Source organism: Ambystoma mexicanum, chromosome 11 (genome assembly GCF_040938575.1).
Source record: "Ambystoma mexicanum isolate Mex_15411 chromosome 11, UKY_AmexF1_1, whole genome shotgun sequence".
In the NCBI taxonomy this organism is placed as follows: Eukaryota; Metazoa; Chordata; class Amphibia; order Caudata; family Ambystomatidae; genus Ambystoma; species Ambystoma mexicanum.
This window is the reverse complement of record NC_090934.1, coordinates 251,189,475-251,211,316: the sequence shown is the minus strand read 5'-3', so window position 1 is coordinate 251,211,316 and position 21,842 is coordinate 251,189,475.

Genomic DNA, 21,842 nt, shown 5'->3' with positions numbered 1-21,842 from the left:
CCTCACCCTGCGTGCTGCAGTTCATTGTGGTGCATTTCGGTGAACATATCTCAGAAACCGTGCATTCTAGGGCATTAGAAACATGGCTTTTTGTTTTGTGTTCCTCCTGTCGGGACCAGTTGAAAAACTACATTTTTTGTTTACCTTACTAGTGAACATGGTTAACGGCTTTGTCGGCAGGTACTGTCTCGCAAAAATCCTCTGGAAAAGTCATCTCACCTGATGCAGCAAACATTTTGAAACTTCTGGAATACTACCTGCCTTCATCTTCGCCTCTCAGGTCTATTTGCATCTGATTCATTTTTTTCCCCTTCCCTTTGAGCAGGCCATAAACCCACAAACAAATTGTAACCTTTTCTGAAATCCAGGGAAAGGGGTGGGGAGTCCAAATGCAATGTAGCCAGTAATATCCAAAGGATCCTAACAGGTAACTATGCAAAATCTGGTGCAGGTTGGTGAAACAGTGTGCAATTGTATAAGGAACATGCCTTTTGCTGAAATCAGAGGAAAAGGGTGGGGTATCCTAATGTCATGTAGCCAGAAATGTCCACAGGGGCCTAAACGTTAAGTATGCAAAATGTGGTGCAGATTGGTGAAACAGTGCAGAATGTTTTAAGGAACAACGCTTTGCTAAGCAACAAACCCACAGACACATTTTAACTTTCGCTGAAATCCGGGGAATGGGTTAGGGTGTCCGAATGTTATGTAGTCAGTAATGTCCAGAGGGTCCTAACAGGTAATTATGTAAACTTTGGCAGAGATTGGTGAAACAGTGTGGAATTGTATAAGGAACAATGCTTTGTGAAGCCACAAACCCGCGAGTCCCAGCACAAACTCGCAGACACATTTTAACTTTTATATATATATATTCACTAAAAAAAACTTTGTTGAGGGGACGTTATGGTTAAGTTGCCCTAACAAAAACCTGTACACTTCACTACAAAAATACTTTCCACCTCCCCTTCATGCTTCCAATTAAAACCGAAAAACCACTGAAATTCGACAGTTATGGTAAACTAAGCCCCCAACCCTGCCACCGCCCCTGTGCACTGCTAACACTAACACCCAGACCATGAAAGATGTCATCTCAAATGTCAATGATGACATCAATGATGACATCAATTGTTTAGCCCCTTTCTTTTCCTTCCCTGCCATACATATATATATATGCATTCAGTAAAACAATGTCACTAAAAGAATGTTATACACCACAGTGCAACCAAACACCACTGCACATTCCCCCATTATAATAAGCTAAGCAACCATAACTCGCACCATCTACGTGCATTGCTTAGACTAACACCCAGGACATCCTAGATGACATTACAAATATCATTGATGACATCACTGATGGTGAGGATTCGTCCAGGGGGAGCAGAGGTATAAACCACCCAAAAAGTGTTCTTCCTATGGAAACAGCAACTTAACCATAACTACACGGCCACTACCGTATGAAAAAGCACAAGACCTTCCTCTTCAAAGAATGGTTCATCCCCAAGGCCTAAATGCACGCCACCCTGCACTCCCCACCATACCTGGAACTGGCTGATCTGCGCCCCACTGTATCATCCCCTGGTTGATTGTAGATCCGTTGCTGCCAATTACTCACCCTCACCCTCCTATTGTAGCTCTCTGCTCTCTTTCTCTCTGCTTCCCTCGCTGTGTTGTTAACCCTATGATTTTAAAGTGCTCGGTTGCTAGGTCTAAATTCAATAAATACCCTAATAATAATGAAAAGAATGATAATAATAATAGTAGTACCCATAATACTGCAATAATTACCAATACTGGGACACCTTAATCCCCACTTGGAATGGAATGAAATCCCCTGGACATAAGAGGCTGTACGATACATAATATAACTACAAACAACATATGGGCTAAAGCAGGCATAACATTGTAGTATTTGCATACAGGACTATACACATGGGTGCACCTGAGAATATAGGACTGTTTTAAACATATAATGACTTCAGTTGGCATGCAAGGAGTTAACTTGCATAGGATGTCAGTAATTGGCCACATGGAGTTGTACTGGCATGCAGGTAGGACAGTTTCTCACCTCTACTTCAGTGGCCATCCGTGTGGGCGAGGTTATCTCCATCTCTCCATCTCCTAATTTCACTCTCCTTAGTGTGTCCTCCTTGCAATCATTCTGCACATGGCCAACCCGTGGCTCTGGCACTTCTGTCAGCAGGCTCTGCACTGCCAGATCGCCTGCTGGTTTTCAAGAAGAGGGGAGGTAATTCATCATGATTATCTGGTGTAAGAAGCCTCCACAACTCATAGGCACTCTTGAACACATCACAAGGCCATCACACATCCAGAACACCACTCAAACTAGTAACACTACAGCATTGTTCCTTTATCTGCCTCCATGGAAGGGTGCTCACCAATAACAAGCTGCCTTCTTTCCTCTATTTCAAATTTAGTTTGTTCAAAATACCTGCAAAGCAGGAGCAGTGTCCATATGAACATGCATGCATGCCGAAGATCATTTTCATACACCCCTTTGCTGTATCTCCATGTATACGGGAATGTATGTCAGTATGCATTGTGTCGCACCTTCACCTTCTTGTCCTTCCTGTTTGTTTTTTTCCTATTACAAACCACACTCCATGGTCTGGGTGTTACCCTGGACACGATCACAATGCAAATCACTTTGGACCAGGTTCAGTGCTTTAGGACTGTTCTATGTGATTTTGTCAAAAACATTTAATCAAATTCGATTTTATCAATGCTTTTTTTTGGTGGTAGATTTTGCCACAAATATATGTGGCGGAAAATCCATGCACCCCCTCCGTAACCCCACTACATTGTTTATTCACCTAAACCCACCCCTATATATATTTGTGACAAAATGTGTTAAAATAAATTAGATGAAATCGAATTCGACAAAATCTGCCATGGAAAAATCACCCTATCCCCTTTAAGACCACTACGGTTGTAATGTGTGCAGCATAAAAGACTCCTAACATAACATAGCATGACATGAGATGAGATAACACTGTACTTGCATATGAAGGCAGTGCTTCAAGTCTATGCTGTTTCAGCTGGTGTGTCTCGCCATATTGAGCCAGCACCCTGCTAAAAATATGATAATATGATCAAAGTGACCGACCGGTCACACCCCGCTCAGGCTGTTCATATAGCGGGGATGTCCTCATTCCTAGAGCCACACTCATACTATCCCTCATTGTTTAATATCTACTCAGCTCACTCCTTGAAAGCTTAAATATCCACTTCATGCAACCGAGCTCAACAGCAATCCATCCCTCATAACCTGATCCACTGTCAGAATGCCTGCATCCATCCAAGAATTCCATCGTAGCCTCCTCCGTCTAGCATCAGTGACTCGCGTGCTGTTCCAAAGTGAGGAATTGCTCCATGATTCCCTGCCCTGATCAAGCAACGCTAACAAATGCCCCCAGGATGTCATGAGTTATCAATCTGCTCTGGTAGGATCCCATCTGGCTTGCCCATTCTGAGACATCAGCCAACCTTTAACGTCCAAAATACCTACACATTCCCCCTCCAACTCTATCTAGGTCTGCAGCTCTTTAACCATTAACCAGTCATACTCACTGCATTGTAGAATTCAAAATCTGTTTTGAAGTCAGACAAGTATTTGGAACTTGTGTTTCGTACTTATGTTCTCAAAATAATTGATAAATTGGCCTATTTACAGCTACAGGCCCATGTCGAAAAATACAATATCCTGGGCACCCGTCAGTCGGGCTATAGGGCACGTCAAGGGACTGAGACAGCTATGCTAGATCTCAAATCTACCTTAGCTAGCATAGCTGATGTTACTTGACCTCTCTGCAGCCTTCGACCTAGTTGATCACAGCTTACTGGTGTCAAGGCTCGGAGAGGTCGCCAAGTGCTCCGCAAATGCATCCAGATGGATTGCCTCCTTTCTGGGTCCCAGAATGGTAAGGGTTTGCGTGGGCGATAGCCAATCTGCTCCAATTTCTCAGACATGCGGAGTTCCGCAGGGCTCCTGTCTATCGCCCTTGCTTTTCAATCTATACATTCGTCCTCTTCTTCACCTCTTAAACAAACTAGGTGTGCAATATACGAACTACGCCGATGATACTCAAGTGGTTATACAGCTGAGTGGCCTTTATAGCAGCGATTCTGCAACCATCAACAAAATATATAAAGCTATACAAGACTGGATGGCCTGCAATTCTCTGGCCCTCAATGATAAAAAAAACTGAAATTCTCATTGTGGCATCTAAAAACACTAGGGCGAAACTAGATCCCAACTATGCTAGCTTCCATATTGCTGATAACACCATTCTCGTTCAGAAGAAGGTTAAGACATTGGGAGTTGTTTTTGACGAAGATCTCTCAATGAAATTTCACGTCTCCAGCATAAAATCAAGTTGTGGTCTCATAAATAAGAGAATAGGGTATATTCGCCCATTCATATCACAAGAGAACTGCGCTCTTAATTCTACCGCACTAATTAATTCTAGATTGGATTACTGTAACAGCCTCCTAGCGGGCACCACAGCTCTCAACATCCAATCATTACAAGTGGCTCAGAATAATGCTGTGCGCAATATCTTCATTCAGTCCCGTCGCACACACATTTCCACCTTCAGGAAAAAACTTCATTGGCTCCCCATTAAACACCGGATAACCCACAAGATACTAACCACGACTCATAAATGCCTCAGTCTAAGCAGTCCCACCTACCTGTCAGACCGTATAAGCATTAAGCCAAACATTAGGAACCTTCGGTCATCCTTGGCCATCATTCTCAAACAGCCCAAAATTAGGACAGCTAAATTTGGTGGCACAACTCTTGATGCACAGGGACCCCTGCTCTGGAACAAACTTCCAGCCCAGATGCGGCAGGTTCAGAACTACTCCGTATTCAAACGCGCCGTAAAAACCCACTTGTTCAACATGGAATAACTCCTTGACCTTGCTCCTTCTCTGCTCTATACAGGCTTCTCTATATGTTTGTCTGTCCTGTTAAGTTTCTATGTGCGCTCTGAGGCCTACGGGCATGTTGGCGCGTTATAAGAATTAAAATAAATAAATAATATAAATAAATAAAATAAACTGGTGGAGAGCTTCTTGGAGACTGGAACGTAACAACAATTTTCTCAGTTGGCAAACGCAAACCTTCAAAACCACATACATTTTTTTTTTTATTAGCATTTAGCTTCCAATTGAAGCTTTTTTTGCTACAATCCTAATTATATTTAAAAGATAAGAACAGTAAAAGAAAAGAAGAAAAAGAAAAGAAAAGAAAGAAAAAAGGAGCTTCCAACTCCAAACTTCAAACTGTCTTATGTAATTCAAGAATAAAACAAACTTTCAGTCGTCTTCAGGGACCGTCCAATCATGACTGAAATATTTCCTTAATGAAAGCAAGCAAGGCCAAAGTTAGGGAGATTCTTTTCCCCTGTTTCAGAGTGCTCCAGCACTCACTAATCGTTGTCGTACGTGAATCAGCTATACACATTTCCAACAGTCTCGTTCTAGCCGACATTAGAGATGGAACTATCAAGATTAAATGATACAGAGATTGAAAATGCTGGTTACAGAATCTACAATTATAGTCTCGGTCATTTAGTGGCTTCCTAATTTCCCTTACTTCGTTTGTAGGAGATAAGTAAATCGGTATTGCATTAACTCATTTTGTAGATGTGGAGAAGGAATCTTTGTCAATTACGACGTGAGTGTCCCTCGTCTCCGATGGTCCCAAAATCTCCTTCTGCAAATCTTAAATGTATTGATCCGGTCTTGGGTAGTGATCTAATCCTGATCGTATAGCTTTGTTCAGGAAAGTTGGATTCTTTTTTAAAGATTCTTCTGATGACGCCATACTTTCAAGGATCGCAGTGCATATGTTTTTCCATTCTACTAGAGTTCTTTCACAACCTTCTTCCATAGCAGTTTGGAGGATTACAAATCCACCTTCACTCGGCGGAATCAAACACTTATGGTAGAAGGATAAAGCCATCCAAACCATTACCGCGTACAAATCCTTCCTGATCAGTCAATGGGGAGTGATTTAGGCAGGCAAATAAATTTCCTCCAAAACAGAACCTCCAGTTTTGGCCATGTAGACCATGTCAAAGAAAGTGAAGCTTTGGCACCATAAGTTAATATGGGCATGACATTCAATTTATAAAACTCAATTACGGGAACTAGCGAGAACTTGCAGTGACGCAGTTTGATCAAATTCACATTAATAGTGCAAAGTGCGTAGGAAGGGAGACAAAGAGAACAGTCTGCATTTAGGCCGGGCGGGGCAGTTCTTGGAAGCGGGGATGTTGCAACAGTTTCATCCTTTCACAAATGCAAACCGTCAAACACACATTGCAAGAACGAAGCACACACAAAGAGAAGCAAAGCAGATCCGTCTGCATATGAACATGCATTCGTACATTAATGCATGGTTGCTGGTGCATGATTTTACATGGTGCAATTGCATTTTTAGGATGTATCGTTAGGGTGTTACTGTTATTGATACCCAAGTAACTCTGGATTGTATTTACAATCTGACACCTCTTTCTTTGCTATTGCTCCAAGCTGAAGCACTGCGCTCTGTTACTGAGTTTTGCATTGTATATGAATCGGTTCCCTCCATCTCATCTCCATATCATCTAGAAATGAAAGAGGGGGAGTTAGACAGAGTTAACCAAATGTCTTCAAACACGTGGTTATAGCCTTCGCAGTAAACTGCTCCGATATGGGGAACCAATAATAAATTGTGCTGTGCTCCCCTTTCCAGTAATCCCAAAGTTATAAATAAGAAAAGCTTTGACAGACACTTAATTGCCAGAGATTATCACAAATCCTGAGGTGGATGGGGGAGGGATAACGGCCAAGCAAAGAGGGGTCCAATCCCCATCGCCGTCACCAGGGCCCATCATGGTTGGGTGGTCGGAACCCCAACTAGAAGACCTTGCTGTGGCATCTGCCCCAATAACACCTGAACAAACGGCTACTCCCCTTCATCAGTCAAACCAGGTTGCAGAGAAAAAGGAGGGACGGAATTCTTTCCAGTTTATGGGTTGTATTGTTGAAGAGAAATACCAGAACTACCTGCTCCCAGTAGTGGACCAAGGAATCTCTACCAATGCCTTGGTGGAGCCAGGGAGCAGGAAGTCAGTCAGCAAACCCGACTTGAAATCCCTGGAAGATCTCCAACCAGGCACCAAAGCACCAATGTTCCCCCGAGACAGCAAGCTATACCTCAGGCTAACGTAGATCTTACGGTGCTGGGACATCGCTGGATTTTTCATATGCTGGTTGTACCCGACCTACTCAAAGAAGTACTCCTTGAGACAGAGGTCCCTCTTTTCCACCAATGTCTCTGGGGGGTACTGAAGCAAGAGAGGGCTAGAATGTTGAGACTGTTGGGATGCACATTCATATTTCAGCACCTCCAAAAGGATTTAGATTGCAGAAAATATACTAACACAAGGGAAACAATCATGAGCAGGTACAGGGACCTGGGGGCATTCCTGTGGGCATAGTCAAATAGCGTGAGATGTATCAATTGTAGAAATGTAGGTAGGGTTAATGTGAACAAAAAGTAGCTCTATAAAGAGTTAGATATACTGCGTGCATACAACACACATGGTATAAGTGCCTACCCAATGACAATATAGAAGTGTCACCACATACAAAGTTAGGCCTGGATCTTCGCAGACCGTGTTGAGAACACAGAACAACAAGGCCTCATGCTCGATACTTCACCCCCACCCCAAGCGAGATAGGGAACACGCGCACACACACCATTGTATCCTGTTAGAGCTTTGCGAAATTAGAAAGGAATGTGAACGGCCTAATTCGGGTAGGGTTGCGGACAGCCATGAAGGACAAACCCATGGGAGCCAGGGCAGAGGTCTGAAGCTGCCAAAACACAAGTTGAGAATTAGGACACCAGCGCCCCCCAGGATAATGGCCATCCCATTTGAACTACTAGTGCTTGTGTGCAAATCATCTAAATCCTTCACCAATTAGATTGATTAGAAGGACCCGAAGGAAACACTGCCCCTCGAGAGGAGCTGCTGATAAGGGGGGGTTCAGAGGGTTCCATAACCTGTGATTTGTACCGGGAGGGCAAAGGGTGATGCCACCTTTTATACGATTACATGGGGGAGGCATGATGGGGACGCCTGTGTGTCTGAGATGAGAAGAAAGTTGCTTTATTTGCAAGGACCGGACTGACCTCAAAGTTATCCTCTGAGCTCGTGTTGATGGCCAGGTGCACATCATGTGATTAGGTCTTAGGGCAGGGCAGTGATTCGAGTAACCTAACCAATCATCTAACCACAATCAAAGGTGAAGAGATTGTCACCCCCGAGTGGAGAAGGTGGAGTCAAAGAGGAGTGACCAATGAATCAGGGTTCTATATGTAACCAGTAGTATGTATATAGGAGGTAGCCAGTGAGGGTGGTGGATGAACAGTATACATCATGTGGATGACAGAAGATGATTCTTGCAGTTATAATGCGCTGCTGGCTTTGAAGAAGAGAGAGAGCTCCATGACAGTGGGCCTATAATACCCTGTCGCCATTTCCTTTTTGTATACAAAGAAAAGCTCTGGTTCTTCTCACAAAAGGGTACACCAAGCCTTTTTCCCTAGAGTATTATTTACTCTCTGGTTGTTGGAGGTTTACCCTACAAAGCTGTTAATCCCGATGCAAACCCAGACTCTCCCGCAAGGACGGAGGATTCCTGCCTGCCCATGCAGAGGGGCCGTGCCTACCTACAGCGACCAGTCCCTTTGCGTGCATCTTTACAGGAGCAGTGTTATCAGAATTCCTGTCCTTTCTATGGAGCGGGGCGCTGTTCCCGGATTGTGCTGGCTGTTGATGGGACCCCATCACAGAGGATTTCGGGAGAGCTTGCAGATGTAAGTGCACCTTTTTGTAGAGAAAAACAAGTGGGGTGCGGAAGGAGAGTGTGATGGCTTGCGGAAGTGTGGAGTGGTGAGAGTGTAGGGTGTGAGGAATGGGTGGAAGGTGTGTTGCATTGTATAGAGGGTGGTTTATTCATTATATAAAGGACTCTGGTGTGAAGGGACCCTTCCTATTGCTAGGAAAGAAGACTGTGTTGTGTACCAAAGTAAGAAGGTACAGATAGAGGCTCTGTATATTTAGTGGGCCTGGGATCTCACGGCCCAGTTAAGGAGAGCGCATGAACGAGAAATAGCTGTGGTAGAGAGCGCTTGTGGACCTGGGATCTCCCCATCTGATATACAAGGGGTGTGGAAATGGAGAAGTTGTTTTTTATTGTGATTTCATTGTATTTTTTTTATTGTGATGGCGAGAGACTGAGGGAGGGACTGAATGTGTTGTGTGAGAGGCAGTTAGTGGATAGTGTGAGGACGTTTGTGAGAGGGGTTGTGAGAGAGGGAAAGGGTGGGGCACTGGTAGCGGGAGGGCAAGAGGGGTAAGGGCCAAGCATAGCCCAGCTGGTCCGTGGTGTGGTTATCGGAATATTGCATATCAGTGGTAGAGGGGTGGCTGTGATGGAGCCGCAACCCCTTTGTATTGTATTGTATTGTATTTATTTATATAGTGCCCACACACAAGACAGTGTTTCAAAGTGCTCAAGAAGGGTGTTGTAACAAGGGGAAAAAAACAGCTGCTCAGAGTCCTTGAATTTCTGAGACGATAATAGTCTGCACAGGAAGAGTAAGTGAATTTAATTCATTTAACAATTTAGATACAGCAAATAGGCCTGACGGCAATTCTGCACTTTTACCAAGTACACATTAAAGGGTGAAGACAAGGGAGGACAGACAGATGATCTTCAGGGAAAGGTGCATTCAGAACGTGCAAGTGCCCAGATGGTCATAGGAGGGCCAAGTGCACCCATTCTCGGGAGAATCCAAACTTTGGAGTATTTGTGTAAAGCTTGTCCTTTGTACCTAGAACAGATTCTTAAATATCACAAAGAATGGTTATCAGAGACCAAAGGGGGGATTTATGAGCCATAGCCGGAACAGGGAACAAATAATAAAGATATTTTAAGCCACATGTATACGCTTTTAGCAGCTAAATATAGAGAGAAGTTGAAGAATGGAAAGGAAGTGTTAGAGTTGTGGAAAATGGTGGAAGACTCAGAATATGTTCCTATTGGTCCCTCTAAGATGGTGGATGGGCCGTCCACTATCTGTGTACTGACCTCTTCTATGTCCACCACTCCTAGCACCCCAGTAACACCCACCCCAGTGTTTCCCGCAGAAGCAGGACAGTCCCCTGTGCTAGGGTGTTACCCCACATGCCCTGCATCAGGATATACAAATCCTACATACATTACCTTGTCCGCTACCGCTCCCCCACGACCCACACTAGAGCAGTACCAAAATCTCCCTACTCACATAGCATTCGCAGCTGAGAGAGCTATAGCACAAGGAGAAACAGATAGGAAGCCACAGAAGGAGTTGACGGAATAGCCGAAAAAAGGCACAGGAAGAATTATCAAGGCTGAAGTTTGAAAGGAGGGATGGACAGAGGGCACCTGTTGGGACTGCTGAATAGAGAGTGAGAGGCATTTTATTTAGAATCGATAGTACTGTGAGAAAAAGAGGAAGGAGAGAAGGTGAAGGAGGGCAGATAGTTTGGATTATGGGACAGTATGGTCCGATGATGACTATGACCGGACACGCATAGGGGATGAGGATAGGGTAGATGAGTTCCAAGATGAAGAACAGCCACCCGCCATTTCACCATGGGTTGAGAGTTTGTGTGGATTTAGGTTAAGAAATAGGTATGGGCGTATGGCAGTGGCAAGGAAATTGCTGACGGGGAGGAAGAAAGTGACCAAGACAGTGGGGGAACAGTTCCCATTATTGCATAATTAAGCATAATTGTTCTTTTATAATGCGCTTAATACCAGAGATTGGTTTCTAAGCGCAGGATCAGGATTCAAACCTGTGTGGCAATGTGTTGCCTCGATTCCAAGACAAACACCTTGCCCGTGAGCTATGCCCCCGCACCAAAGGGACCGGGGCAGGCCCAGTACATACCCTGGACCCACATGGATAAAAATAATCTAATAAAGGCACTGCCGTCTCTCACTGCTGGAGTGGGCAAGTGGATATATGCCTTAGAGAAGCAGTCAGCTGGTACAACCTTAGCAGTGGAAGATCTGAAGAGTTTGTTTGTTGCAATTTTGGTGGATCAGACGGATGACATTTGGGTCAAAGCAGGATACCTGGGAGAGAAGGTAGGGTATGATAGCCATGATGGAGAACATTTTAATTACATCGGACCCAAGTATGGGCAGAGCTGCCACGTATGTATCCAGACATGCCCGATATTCAATTGATAATGCAGCAGACCATGTGGAACGATGAAGACCCTGCACAGTGTGTTTTGCAAATTCAGGAAATGTGGAGGGCAGAAATGGGAGATTCACGGGACCGGGCGATTCCATTCTTTCATTTTGTAGTAAAAAGGGGACTCCTGCAGGAAGTACAGAAGCCTCTCTGCAAGATAGTGGGGAATGAAGCTAAGGGAAGGGCGGAGATATAGTCTATTATTGCACATCATTGTAAATGGTTAAAGCAAAAAGAGAAGGAAACGGCTCAGAGGGCAAAAATAGAGGAAGCAAAACAAGTGCAGAAAAAGTTAGCAAAAGTTGCAGTAGAAGGAGCAGTAACGGCGGTACAGACAGAGGGGCATGCAGACCCCAGAGTGATCAAGGCAGACATAAAAGCAGAACCAGGGTGGAGAAGTCATTACGACTGGAATGGTGGGTACCTGCCTCAGTATCAAAGACGGTTTCCAGGGGGTATCAGCAAGGAACAGGCGGGTTTTCCTGGGCCAGGGGAGGACAATATGGATTTGGAGGAATATGGCCATGAGGAGGAGGAGGGGGACAATGTTGAACATGTGGATGGTTGGGTCACTTTGTGAGAGAATGCAGAAGTAGACAAATGATTGCGTACCTGCAGCAGCAGATGTACCCATACCTTCAGGGAAGACCTGACCCATACCCCCAGCCCTATTTACAAACATCCCATATGGTGTACCACTGCCTACAGCCCGACTGCTCCCCCACTGTCATTTCCACAGTTGTCAACCCCAGGTTCTGGTGGTCCACCCACCTATGCACTACACCTGGGAAGCAGCTGGGCCTGCAAGTGCAGAATAATAATGCAGTACCCAATGGCAGAGTGATGCATCATCTAGGGGCCACTATCGTTGGAGGGAACCCCTTCATTTTTCCAGGAACAAATACTCACCCAGATTAGGACAGCCCACAGAGTGCCTTAGCATGCCCATTTCTATCGGTCACTGCCAACTTAGAAGAGGAACCCTTGGTGGGTGTGGATGCAGGGGCAACAGAATTGTGTTGTCAGGTGAGGTAATGGACACACAGGGATTTTATGGGTCAGTACAAGAGCACCAGTAGCCTCTGATTTGTTTGTACATGGGATCAACTGGCTTCTTAGCGCAGTACCAGAGGTGGCCAACCAGTACTGGTGAGAGCCCTCTGAAATTTTGTTCAGACCAGCTCAGCCTCAAAAAATGATTTCAGGGACTATCATCATGCTTGATATCAAAGGAGTGTTGGTGTCGAAGAACAGGAATGTGTTAATAGGAACAGACATTGATAGAGGAGAGTGGCGCACGATTCTTTACATTGATCCAACCTAGCCTCTTAGAGACATAATGGATGAGGACTTGTTTAAGAATAGGGAAAATGAGGGGGAGATCATTTTGGAGGTATGTGTCCCATGTGAAATAATGATACAGTACCGACAGATCCCATGTCCCATGTTATTGGTAGGAAGTGCCCCTTCATTTGCCTAAGAGGACCTAACACAAGTACCCGTCAAGTTATGGACAAGTAACCCTCACGATGTAGGATGTCTGTGTAGTGTCACACCAATACTCATCACATTGAAGCAAGGTACAGTGTTACCTAGAGTGAAACAGTATACCCTATCTAAAGCAGCTGAAGAGGGGATATACGATACCATTATCTCCTACACCAACGCATCATAGTACACTCGAATTCCCCATGTAATACAAACATTTACCGCATGAAAAAATCAAAGGGGTCCATTTGAAGAATGGATCAAAATTTGCTTCCTCTTAATGATATAGTACAGGCAGAATTTCCGGGGGTCCCTGAACCCGCTATGATATTGTGTAACATAACCACTTAACAGGGTCATGAACAAAGTTTTGGGAAACATCCGTGTTCAAAGCACCATCATTCAGTATGCAGATGATTTGTTAGTGTGTAGTATTATGGAGCAACAGTGCCGGGAAGATTCAATTACGTTGGTTTTGTTGTTGGCTCAGAAGGGGTAGAATGTAGATGGAGCAAAACTACAGTACTGTCAGCAGGAAGTGTTTTATCTATGTCAACTGATTTCAGTCAATGGTAAGAGAGTGACTCCAGAATGCTCAGCAGCGGTGCGTAGCACACCTCAACCAGTAACTGTCAAATTCCAGGGGTTCTGTAATTATTGTAGTCCATGGATCTTTGACTATTCATCATGCACCCGACTACTGCTGTAGGCCCTTAATGAGGCCCGGCAAATGGAAAATACCATTATCTGGACTGATGAAATGCTTACTAGCTTCCAAGAGTTGTTGAAAGATGTAATTTCCACTGCCCCTTTCCTAGCAACCCTTGACTACACTAAAGGGTTCTGTCTTTTTCACATTCTGATGGTAGATGATGATGGCAGTTTTGACACAGCATACCTCCATGGGTCATAAACCTTTAGGGTATTAGAGCGATATGCTAGATTCTGCTGTGCAAGGACAGTTCCCCTGTGAACAGGCATTAGCTGCAGCCGCTTTTGCCATTGAGAAGATGGCCACGATTACCATGGTGTGCTCAGAAACTGTGTACGTAGAACATGCAGTGTTCGCAATACTTGAGAGATTGAAGTCCACATTGACAACACAGAAGGCTTCAGCATACAACATAATTATTTCCAGTCCATCCATTCACATTGTTCCCTGTAAAACGGTAAACCATGCTACCTTCTTGACAGAACCCATCACTGAGTCTGACAATGTTTATGACTGTGCTATGTAGGAGGGCCCAGACAATGACATACCTAAAGCCTGAGACTGGGCCCTAGATGATGGAGAGGTGTTCCTTGATGATGGGTCAGTGACTATCGCTCAGGAGACAGGTCAGCGACATACTGGGGCAGCAGTGTTCCGGTTAGTTGATGGAGAGTAGGAGGTTTTTATTCAATGAAAACTACCTGTGCATTGTTCTGCTCAGGTAGCAGCACTGATTGCTCTTATTGAGGTCCTAGAGGCATCCCAGGGATGTCAAGTGACAATTTACTCAGACTTGGAATATGTGACAACAACCGTGCACTCAGGATTGTCACGATAGAAGAGGAGAGGTTTTCAGAGAGCAGATGGGTCCCCAGTACAGCATGCAGCCCTCTTAGATAGATTAATCCATGCTCTCTCCCAGCCAACACTTGCTGCAATCGTCAAGTGTGCCGCCCATACAAATGGTGAGGTCCTCGTTTCACTTGGTAATAAAGCAGCAGACATAGCAGCAAAGATGGTGGCATATCTACCAGTGTCAGATATCCCTGAGCACCCATCACCTGTCAGTATGCATTTGCAAATTCAGGTTCTGGACTGCACTACCTATCACTGAAGTAATAGAATTGCAGGTTCAAGCACAGCAGAATGAGAAGTTGCTGTGACAGAGGAGAGGTTGTGTGCAGTCCCCCACAGACCTAATATGGAGACAGGTTAGTATGGGGAAAGCAGAGATGCCTCAAGAACTGGTTTTGGAGCGTTCGGCCATCTGAACTACCCCTCGCATGTATCCAAGCAGCACATTGCTGCCAACATACATTAGGATTGGTACATGCCTAATATGCAGGAGCTGCTGAATGTTTTTACATCCAAATGTACGGTTTGTCAGACTTATAACACTGGGCACACATTAAGAACCCTACAGGGCACATTTCCCCATCCCAGTGGACCATTTTGAGACATCCATGTTGATTTTGCAGATATGGGAGAACAATGCAACACCTTTTGATATCTTATAGTTGTGGTGTGCCCCTTCTACCATTGGATTGAGGCTGGTCCATGTGCACATCTCAATGACAAATCAGCAGCTACATTTGTAGTTAGAGAAGTGATAACGGCACCCACTTCTTTAATGAGCTGTTCACAGAGATTGCAGATTTTCTAGGCATCAAACAAAAGGTGTGTTCAATTTACCACCCCCAGGCCAACAGCGTTGTTGACAGGATGAATGGCCTCTTGAAGGCTAAACTATCTAAGCTATGCGTAACTCTGAAAGAAAATTGGGTCCATTGCTTGCCTCTGACCCTTTTCAGTTAGAGGACTCAGCCCTCTATAGACCATCACCTCTCACCTCACGCCACTGTCACCTGTGTGGATATCATCCAATGCTCACAGGGCTGCATCAATTCTAGGAGATACATGTAAGTTGTATTTCACTGAATTAACAAAATCAACAAAATGCCTTTCTCAACGGATAGCGGCACGGCGAACAGAAGAAGAGATCAGCCCTGTACCACATTCTGCGAGCTCACCACCTCTTCAATTACACCCAGGGAATGCTGTTTACATTCACAACTTTGTCTGCAGATTGAGTGAGCTGCGCTATAACGGACCTTTCATGGTAGTGTATGCCACTCCATTTGCAGTCAAAGTGAAGGAACTGCAGTATTGGGTGTACCTCTCTGTTATCAGGAGGGCACCCCATACATCATAGCTTTCTATAAATGTATTGTCTGAATGTTTCTTGTAACTTACTATATTGAAAAAGGACTTGCGATGTTTGGACATTTTTGTTGATTTTTTTAGTACAGCAGAATATGTTTCACACCTCCATCATCATATAATGTATTCAATACATGTGTGTACTTGTATTTTGTAACATTGATATACTGCTATTGCTGTGTCATTGTTTCAATTACAGAAAATTATTTCTCCCATTGCTATTATACGGTTTACCCTTCGTCTTCACAGTACATTCAAGTTGTTCTATAAGTATCACAGAACTAAGATTATTGTTTATCTTTGCTGTGGTTTTGTTTTTGATATATTTTTGTACGTGTCTATTGAGTTTATATGGTTACGACATATAAAGATATAAAAGGTGTAGTAAAGGGGGTTGTGTAAATAGGGATTTTCTTTATTCCAAAATGCCCACTGATGATTCTATAACTACTATAGTGGATTTCAAGAGAATACATGTAAAGGACATAGTATCATGGCAATGTAAGTTGCATTCAAAAAGGGATTAGACGAGGAAAATGAATAACCCAATATAAAGGAGTTGTTTTTGTCACAATGTCTGATGTGCACCATCCAGAATTTAATAACGTGTGGTACAATCACATGTGCTCAGTTGGGAAACAGAGGTATAACGGGAGCTGTTATGTCTGCTCCCTCATCTCTAATGTATCAGGGGTGCACAAAATGTTAGTATCCTAGGAGACGCCATCCTTGGAAGTCCAGTGTTTGAATCATCTGGCACTGTTTTGCGTTCCCAGTTTGTCCCAAGGGCGCAAGGTAAAAGTTGTATTAATGGTCAAAGATGAAGAAAAATGTGCCAAACAAGATAGTGCTCAATGTAAACCACCACCCATGCTGAAATTGGAGGCAGTGCTGTTTATATCAAACAGATGGGAAAAGGCGATGGTGAGCTGCACAGCAGGGAGATTAGCAGGGGTTGATGGTGAGCTGCACAGCAGGGAGATTAGCAGGGGTTGGAGAAGAAGTGATCTGGAAAATCAATAAGAACTGTTTCACAATATGGCCTCATATGTGTCAAAACTAACATTTATTTTAAGTTTATTTATTGGGTATTTATAATACACCTATACACATTGCATTTCAAGGCGCAACAAGGCAAGGTGGGACAGGGATGACAAGACAAAAACCGTTCTACTAGGCCCTGTGACATTCAGATCGTGCAAGTGCAGTAATGAGAAGTGCAGGGGAGACGGGAGAAGTGCTGGTCTGGGCAGAAGGGTCTGTGGGTTACGCGAGTTCCAGGGTAGGCCAGGTGGACAGAGCCTGGGGAAAGCAAAGAAAGCCAGGGAAGAGAGGTTCACATGCTAAGTACGAGGAACGGGGCTGGAAAGGCTCACAGGGTGCAGGCCCAGCCAGGCTAGTGCAGGGGGAGGGAGCCCAGAGGACAAGTACAGATTGGGGGGGTCAAGGGAGACCAAGTGCAGGGGTAGACTGGTCGAGGAGGGCCTGGTGCCATGTAAGAATCTGAGGGAACCAGGCAGCCAGTCAAGAGGCAGATGGGAACATTATCATGGGAGGCAGAGAGGGAAGGAGGAAGAAAAAAGGAGGGTCTTGAGATGCTTCCGGAAATTAAGGAGATCCGGCTCAAGTCAGAAGTGCGTGGAGGCCATTCCAGAGGGAGGCACCTGCCAAGGAGAGAGATCTACCCCCACAATCCCCCAAACATGGACTGAGGCAGGAGAATTTCCAGTTGAGTTCATAAAGTAGCTGAAGAATATGAGTATTGCTTTCGAGGGCATGGGACAGTGCCCGTTGGAACTAACATCAAATGCAACAAGACACTGTTCATTCCAGATCTTGCTAAAGGAACAGCCGCCCTTACACATCTTTATCGGGCATGCAATCAGCAAGCATACCTGCACCTCTCACCATCCTGGTGATGCACCTGTGCATGAACTACATTGCATTCCACTATTCTTGTGGTTCCTGAAGAATATCTAAAAATCGCACCCCAGCCTGTCCTAGGGAAACAGAACCAGGTCCTTACCAAACACCCGCAGGTGAAAAGGAAGAAGTGTTCACTGAAGATACGAAAGAAGAGATAAAATTATGTGTCTGAATATTCGTCCAAGCTGCTTAAAGCAATTCCATACAAATAACGTCTGAATACCAAAACAGATGTGTATTTCACCTCCATTCCGGTGTCAGGGGCTCAGGCCGCAGCAAATTCCTGGTTGTTGCAGATCATGAGGTAGAAGGTCATCCAGCTGGCCAATGATACTGATCAAGGCCGTAATGCTATCAAGAGTGAATTGCGGGCAATTTGGTTGAAGACTCTACAGAACCAGTATGTTTTGGCCCTTCTATTGGTGATGGAAGGGGGCGGCGCAAAAAGATCAGACTGTCCTGCTGCACATATGATCTCCCAAATGATGCAGAAAGTGGGTCCCTGTCACACATTGAAGACAGATATGGAAACTGAAGCAGGGGTGCAGGATGAAGATTGATTTTACACCATGTTCTTGTGGGTGCCAACCTGGCTTGGAGCAGTGGAGTAGATATTGGTTCTCATCGTGATGCTTCTGCTGGTGATGTTCTGCACGTGTCAAAGGATACTTCGATGTTGTGCCAAGACAATCCCAAACAGTGCGATGATGACGGTTACAATCGGGGCAGGAATGGCTCTCTCTGGTACAAAAGATTGGCAGGTTCAGACGGGGGACCCAAATAAGCCACGTATGGTCAGAATTGAAAGGCCCATAGATCCCCCAGGGACACTGACCTCGCCCCCACCAGACCCAGAGAATTATACAGAGCACTGGGTTGACTTATCATATCATATCATATCATATCATATAATATCATATCATATCATATCACATCATATCCTTTTCGTCCTTCATTCCCAAAATCCACCACACTCTTACAGCCTAGCCTGTCTTTCTGCTATCAAATCCTGGATGGCCTCTCACTTTCTCACTCTAAATGCAGGGAAAACTGAGGTTGTATTCTTCCCTGCTAACACTTTTCCCCCGCATCCTCCACCTCATCTTATATCCTTTCCTCCCTCTAGTCTCTCTATTTCTCCCACAGCTTGCAATCATGGCCTCTACTTTCACTCTGATCTCTCTTTTGCTCACCACATTTCTATTACCTCTTGTTCCTGTCGTTTCCATCTTTATAATATTCGTAAAAGTTTTTCCTTTCCTCACTTTTCAAGCTACCAAACTTCTTATCTCTTCCCTAATTTTTGCTCGTCTTTTCTACTGCTCTACCACACTTTTTGGTGTCCCAAGCTCTCATCTTGCTCCTTTAAATTCAATCTATAATTATTCTGTTAATCTAATTTGACTTCTCTCTTATCGAGACTCTATTTCCTCTTCACTTGCCTCGCTTGGCTGGTCACTCTTTCACTCCCAACTCAAATTTAATTTTCTTTGCTTAGTCTTTAAATCTCTCTATTGCACTCTTATCTTTCTACACTTCCTCCGTTCTCTCCTCTCTTCTTGTCTCGTTAGGCTGAATGTTCCCCGTCCTCCATGCGCCTAGTCCCGTTTCCGATCTTTTCAGCTTCTTGCTCCCTTACATTGGAATGCTCTCCCACTCGCTCTTCGCTCTATCACTGTTTACTCTCTCAATTGCCTCTCTCTGATAACTCATCTTCTTCATTGCCCCTGATTGCCTGCTACCAGAATTGATGTCTGATATGTACTACCTATTATTATTGTGTAGCGTGCCATGTTTTTAAAATGTGCCGCACTTTGGATTAAGGCGCTATATACAATGAAAACAAATACAAAATACATCTCACATGCAGTATTGAAGCCCAGGATTGGATACGCTTGCTGGAGAAACTACAAGGAACAAACCACAGAACCACACGCAAAGGCATTTAGTCAAACTGATGTCCTTCGTCCAAATCAGCTACCATTTAGTGGTGACTAATTTCATCATTTCCATAGTTGTAGAACACACAAATATGTTCTAGGGTGAATGTACTTAGTCGTTACTCCAACAGGTTTAAAAGCAAGCTGCTCGTGTCACCGGGCTATGGCTCAATTCCTTACGCCCGTACTACACAGTTCCGTATTGCTGGTCGAGCTATACAACACACATATGTAAAAGCAGCCTCAGCGCAGCCATTAGTTTGATAATGCTAGAATATAGAGGACGGGCTACAATCCCGCCTGGTATGTCCCGAAAAAGCGACGGCCATCTTTTAGAGGTATCATGATGGACAAGAATGAATGAAGTTGAGACCGCTAAACTAATCCACACTACAACAAACATATTACAAGCCATAATGCACTAGAAATTTGCTAACGTAAAACATGATGTTATTGCAAAAATTACAATAATTACTGCTGCAAGCATGAATTCAGTTTACCTAATCCCCACTGCAACAGCTATTACACGGGCAGTTTGGTTGATAGGAGGGTGCAAAAAATATACAGCTAGATGAAAAATACTCAGAGTACAGAGGAACTGACCACAATTAAGAAGTTAATAAAGAAGTGAACTATTTGGATGTAACCATATACTATGAGAATGCTGTACTTCAAGTAAGTCCCTGTCACACGACAGACAGAAATACTTTATGGCATTATCAAAAGCCACCATGCTAAACATGTGAAAGATAATGGGCCTCATTACGACCCAGGCGGTAAGGGGTTAATGGCGCCGTAAAAGGTGGCGGCGCCGTTAACCTCTTACCGCCTAATTACGAGGTCCCTTTGCGGGTCCCTACCTTAACGGCTGGTTTTAACAGCCGTTAAGGATTGGACCCGCAAAGGGACCTTGGAGGTAATTACGGTACTGCAATTTGCTGTACTGTAACTACCGCCTTCCCCATTTCCATTGAGCCCTATGGGGGCAAAAATGGGAATGGTGAAGGGCCAATGGTGAATGGGGAATTACCGCCCCGCCAACCTTGGAATGGGGCGGTAATTCTGCCATTCACCATGGCGCAATCAGTAAAATACCAGCGGCAACCATGGCGCTACTCTGCCATGGTTACCGCCTGGGTTGTAATGACCCCCAATGTATCCTTTTGTCAAATTAGGACTGAAGAAGCACAGGCACAAAAGAGGCTTAGAGTGAATAGGCCAACTGTTTAACCAACAATTTGATGAAATGGGGGATCCATTAAAAACTGCGAAACTGTCTTCTAAAAGAGCCTACAATAATAACAGAGAAGTTCTTTTGAAGTCAAAAGTATTCCAGGATATGACAACTACGATAGTATTTGTTAATATCAATAATTGGAAGATCAAATGAGAAATTAGAATTTCTAGTATTTACTTACAAGAAAAGCACCACTATCAGAAATCTATTGATGAAAAATGATATTTGGATTCAAACCTAAAAAGAACCCAACTGTGTTGGAAAAGTGGGGCAACAAACCTGAAGTAGGACGTTTCCTATCTGGTGTAGACTTTGTAGAGAGGTTTCCCATGCTTTCATCCCAGCTATTTTGACCAATCGCATTTTCACTGCAGTGTTTCCACTGCGGCCATTTTCACTGCATTTCTTTTTAGATGGGGGAGTTCCCCCAACACATATATATATTCTTTATAAAATGTGTTGAAAACGCCCACTATAAAAATACTGCAGTGAAAATGACAGCGTTTAAAATGATCATGATGAAAACACGTTCAGAGTGTAAAAGCACTAAAAAGATGACACAAATAGATTTAGGCAACACAAGAGCTGCTTAAAAAAAAGAAGGTTGAAAGGTCCATATGGTCAAACATTTCCATGAAATAGGGTACACATTTTACGAGTTTGAATGGACTATACTACAGAAAACCACTGGCAGATCGTAATACGAAATGAAGGAGAAACTAGCAGAAGTAAAACAAAGATCCTCATCTCTGGTCTCAATGAAAACATAGAAAGGCAGGGGTGTGTTAAACCAATATAATACTTGAACATTTTGTTAATCATTGGAACCAGAATCTTGCCAGTTTCGAGCCCAATAGTGGTTTTTGTGCATAGTAAACCTCTTGATTAGAATAGGTTTGACCCTTTCTGACATTAAAATTGTACAATTCGAGAATGGTTGCTCCTTGTGCTAATCCACAGAGTCGAATAATTGTAATTTGTTTTAGTATTTAC